Raw genomic sequence first — 5,774 nt, forward strand, 5'->3', positions numbered from 1 at the left:
AATGTGAACTTTTTCTATTTTTAGGAAAATTTAATGAAAGCTTATTGTAAAAAATTGTTAGAATTTGACTATTATAAATGATTTTCAGTAAGAGTACCACAGACATTGTGTTGTACCATAGAAATCCCTTTAAAATAAAATTCTGAAACTAAGCACATACCTAAAGGCATTAGACCTATTCCTTTTTTTTTTTTTAAGATTTTATTTATTTGACAGAGACATAGCGAGAGAGGGAACACAAGCAGGGGGGAGTGGGAGAGGGAGAAGCAGGCTTCCCGCCGAGTAGGGAGCCCTATGTGGGGCTCCATCCAGGACCCCCAGGATCATGACCTGAGCCAAAGGCAGACGCTTAATGACTGAGCCACCCAGGCACCCCAGACCTATTAATTCTATATAAGGAAGAAATCAGAGACTTAGAAAAATGTGCTACACTGTATTTTCATAATACTACACAATTCACAAAAACACATTCTTATCAGTTATATCATTTAAATCTGCTACACCCCTTTGAGGTACTTAGGCTATACTTTCTAATGATTTTCTTTCTCACCTTTTCAGATCTTTATTCTTCCTTTCTGATTATTAAAGTAATATATGCTCACTAAAAAATCTTCAAACAATAGCATGTAAGCAGTAAAGTAAAAGCTACTTGTTATCTCACCCCCAGTGATAACTGCTGTCAGAATTTAGCATCCATCCTTTTAGATGTTTTTCTATGCATGTGCCTATTATATGTAAAAGAATAAGATCTCATTACGACAGAGTATCATAAATACCCTGTATTTGCTTTCTATTGCTGTGTAACAAACTACCAGTGTTCCAAGATCCAGTAATCGTTAAAGTTATAAGTTCCTTTAAGGAATTAGGAAGTTCTTGTCGTTTATGACATCTTTTGTGTATACAGGCATACCTCAGAGATATTGTGGGTTTGGATCCAGACCACTGCAAAAAAGCAAATACCGCTATAAAACAAGTCAAATGAATTTTTTCATTTCCCAGTGCATATACAAGTTATGTTTACACTATACTGTAGTCTCTCAAGTGTGTGATAGAATTATGTCTAAAAAGCAACATACATGCCTTAATTTAAAAATACTTTCTTTCAGGGCTCCTGGGTGGCTCAGTTGTTAAGCGTCTGCCATCGGCTCAGGTCATGATCCCAGGGTCCTGGGATCGAGCCCCACATCAGGCTCCCTGCTCGGCAGGAAGCCTGCTTCTCCCTCGCCCGCTCCCCCTGCTTGTGTTCCTGCCCTCGCTCTCTCTCTCTCTGTCAAATAAATAAAATCTTTAAAAAAAAAAAAAAATGAAATCTCATTTAAAAAAAAAAAAACTTTCTTTCACAACTGATGAATTCCTGAACTCTACATCTGAAACTAAGAATGCACTACATACTGGCTAATTGAATTTAAATAAAAAATATATATATTTCTAAAAAAAACCACCATCTGAGCTTTCAGCAAGTAGTAATCACTAATCACATATATTAACAAACATAATAATGAAAAGTTTAAAATATTGCAAGAACGACCAAAACGTGACATAGAGACATGAAGTGAGCAAATGCTATTGGAAAAATGGTGCTGATAGACTTGCTTGACACAGGGTTGCCTGCCATAAGCCTTCGATTTGTAAAAAAAAAAAAAAAAACACATCATCTGCAAAGCACAGTAAAGCAAAGCACAATACAATGAGATAGGCCTTTATAAATGTACCCACCATAGTTAGTATTTTTTTTAACATCTGGATGAGATGTCACATCTTCCAACAGCTAAAGTTCTTGAGCAAAAAAAATCTCACCTCCGAGCTCACATTAGCTGGCTCCCAAGCCCAAGTCCTGATTTTTAAGACAACCGGTGGGAGTTACGTAGGTGAGCCTGGGAAGCCGCAGCGCCTGGAGGAACACTGAGATGAACCTGATGATTCCACTACCCTAAGAAGAAAGAGGAAAGTATACATTAGATTTATAAAAGTAAAAGTAAGCCTTCCGCTTACTTTATTCAGGAGTTCCAAAAGTAATCAAAACTTCTTAGCCAGCACTATATAAATTCTGCCTTGCACTTGTCTTTAAGTCACCAACACACTGTAGTTGACTTGAGACTGATGTATAATCCCCAGCTTTCAAGGAAGGGATTACCCCTAACTAACCACAGTCTATAGGAATCTGTTGCATCCAGGAAAAACGGAGTGAGAGCAAAGTAGAGAAAGAGCACAGGAATGATTAGGCTGCCCCTGATTACTCAATGTTTATTTCCATCCAGCGAGATTACTTTCCCCTCAAACTGTAAAGCACTAGAAGACTTGCTGCTGGAGCCACTGTCAATTTTTCCAACCTCTTGGGAAAGCCGTTTGGCAGTGTAGATCAAGAAACATTAAAATGTTTATATCCTTTAACGCAAGATGTGAGCTACTGTGGACCGGCTCACTTGGCATAAATGCTAACTTCCCTCTCGTGGCTTTGAGCACTGTGCACGTGACCTTCTGCATTTCCAGATGCCCTGGCAGCTACAGTTCCTGGTGAGTTAAGTTCTGCTACTCAGATGCCTGGATTCAGAGCAGAGTTAAGAGGGCAGCAAGGCAAGATGCAAGGCACCCACTCTGCTGGCATAGCTAAGGGCAACAGGATTTTATCGCAAGCAGCTTCTTGGTTTGGGGGGTTTCTGATTCTGACAGAAGTGAAATCCGGGGACTAGAAGTTGTTTCTGGAAGCCCCATTTACTTTTACACCCATTCCAACAATTTTGGAAACCACAGAATACATAACAAAGACTTTTTGCTTAAACCAGCTAGAGGAGTTCCTGTTCTCTGTAACTGAATGCCAACCAGGCCAGGCGTCAGGGTCTCCAAGAGCACCTTCAGGCTTGATGCTTCCCTAAAAGGACCCAGAGGATGCAGACGTTGTTGTATTCACAGTTGCCATTTATTGCAGCAAAAAAGATAAAGTCTCCAAGGGAAAAGGTGCGTGGGAGAAAGTCTGGAGGAAGGCAGGCATGAGCCTCTAAGAGTCCCTTCCTAGCGGAGTCACACCGGATATGCTTAATTCATTCAGCAATGACGTGTGACAAGTGCAAAGTGTGGTCAACGAGGGAAGCTCCCCTGAGCCTGGTTGCCCCGGGTTTTTATGGGGGGGGGAGGTCAGTCACATAGACATACAGTGCCTGAATGATGGACCTCAGTAGAAGCTGCACACCCACAGGGGAAAATCAAGTGCTCACTGTAAATCACATTGTTAGTATAAACTATCTAGAAAAACAGTTACCATGTGGCTCAAGACCCGACATGCAAAACACTTATCACTGAGAATATTCCAAGAGCTCAGTTCCCATGAGCCAGTCAGGGGCCAGTCACAAAAATGGCCCTTTCTTGGGAATGTGCCTTGTTTGAGTGACCCAGAGCTGCTGAGTTAACCCTTTCCCACCCACCAGGAACCCCACTTATGGACATTTATAGTAAACAATTACCCAAAATATGGAAGAAAGTAAAAAAAATATGAAGATAGTAATTGTAATTTAAAACGGCAAAAAGCCAGGGGTAGAGGGAGAGGTTTTGTGACTGAAGGTCTCAGGATAAGAAAACAGTTATGTCAGTTATGGTTCATCTGCTTAACTAAGTTTTAGGCAACCACTAAAACACGATTATGAAGCACTATCATTCATTTTATGAAGCATTATGGTAAAATGATTATATATAATACGGAATGAAAATTCAGGGTATGAAAGTGTCCATATCCTCTAACTACAACTATGTAAAAACTGAGAAGACATCTACCAAAAAAGCAACAACCGGGTAATTTTTTTCTTTATTTTCAAAATATTCTATAACACATGGCTCTTTACTTTTATAATCAAAAAAAATAATTTTTAATACTTCAAGCAAACTAGTCACAGTTTTGTTTTGTTTCAGTTGGATAAGCAGAGGTTCCTAAAGGCAATGGTAAAAAGATCTAGGGACAGCAAGGAGGGAAATCAAAATGAAAGTCACATCCATACCACCATAGTCAATTTGGATCTGGTCAAAAACTACATAGGTTTAATTTCCTAGGATTAGTTTATGGAGCTTCTGTGTGGAAACCATGGTGTCGCCAAGCATGGTCCACAATGAATGGAAGCGGCTGGCACATTGGGTCTTGGTGGTAATCAATATGGGTATTTCAAGTTGGCCTAAAATGGAAGTTGTCACTTGGTATAGTTTCCTTTTGATTTAAATTTGAATATTTGTCAACTTTAGCAATTTCCTCTCCTCCATGTAAGAAAGTCTTCAATGCTTTCCATATAATACTTACACAGCATGGTATATCTTCACATTACTTTTCAAATGCTAATTAAATCTCTAGTGGGTGGAAATTAATTAACTTTAGCAAAAGTAGGTTTAATTACATTTTTTGGAGAATCTAAAAGTCTTAATAAAAATCAAATATCAATGAAATTTTAACTGGTGATGTGTGTTTATTAAGGTTTTAAGTTACCCAAAATAAAAAATCACAACTCCTTTCTCCAGAACCCAATGGTAATTATGAGAATGCCATTTTTAAAAAAGGTGTCTTGATGAGCATGCCTTTACAGTTACCCTACTTTTATGCTTTAGGATTTAAAATTTCATTTATTCATTTTATTCATTCAGTGAGCAAATATTTATTGAGTGTCTACTTATTCCAGGCATTCAACATACAGCAGTGAACAAAACACAGAGCCTACAATTAGGGCAAGAGTTGGTGAGGGAAGACAGACAACAAAGAAATTGAGTAATAAAGTATTTTACATAGTGGTAAGTGCTTACAGGGTGGAAGGATAGGTAATGATTGAGTGGGGGTGCTATTTTTAAAAGAGGGCTCAGTGAAGCTGGGACAGGTCACAGCTGAGCAGAAAGCAGACTGCAATGGGCCAGGCAGGTATCTGTGAGAAGCACTCCTTGCAGGGGGAGCTGGGAGGGTCAACGGCTCTGAGAAGGGACAGCGCTTGATTTGTCTGAAGAACTATAAAGACCTCAGACAGGCTAAAGACTAAACCAAGGTCCATTAGACTGCTCGGCTGCCATGACCAAGTACTGCAGACTGGTGGCTTAAGAGAAATTTATAGTCTCAGTGCAATGTCCAAGATTGAGGTGTCAGCAGGGTTGGTTTCTTCTGAGGTTTCTCTCCTTGGCATACAGATGGTCACCCTCTCCCTGTGTCTTCACCTGGCCTTTTCTCTGTATGTGGCTGTGTCCTAATTTCTTCTTCTAAGGACACCTGTCACACTGGTCATATTGGATCAGGGCCCATCTTATGACCTCATTTTAACATAATTCCCTTTATCTCCAAATACAGTCTCATTCTGAGGTACTGGGGGTTGGGACTTCAATACAAGAATTTTAGCAGGACACAATTCAGCCCCTAACAAGAGGTAAGTGGTAAAAGATAAAAAGTCAGAGAGGGGGCGCCTGGGTGGCTCAGTCGGTTGGGCGGCCAACTCTTGATTTTGGCTCAGGTCACGAGGTCCCAGGATCGAGCCCTGAATCAGGCTCTGTGCTCAGCGGGGAGTCTGCTTGAGATTCTCTCTTCCTCACCCTCTGCCCCTCCCCCTGCTCACACTTTCTCTCTCTGTAAAATAAATAAATCTTAAAAAAAAAAAGTCAGGGCGCCTGGGTGGCTCAGTTGGTTAAGCGACTGCCTTCGGCTCAGGTCATGATCCTGGAGTCCCGGGATCGAGTCCCGCATCGGGCTCCCTGCTCGGCAGGGAGTCTGCTTCTCCCTCTGACCCTCCTCCCTCTCATGCTCTCTGTCTCTCATTCTCTCTGTC

This window comes from Neomonachus schauinslandi, chromosome 2 (assembly GCF_002201575.2).
Source record: "Neomonachus schauinslandi chromosome 2, ASM220157v2, whole genome shotgun sequence".
Taxonomy (NCBI): domain Eukaryota; kingdom Metazoa; phylum Chordata; class Mammalia; order Carnivora; family Phocidae; genus Neomonachus; species Neomonachus schauinslandi.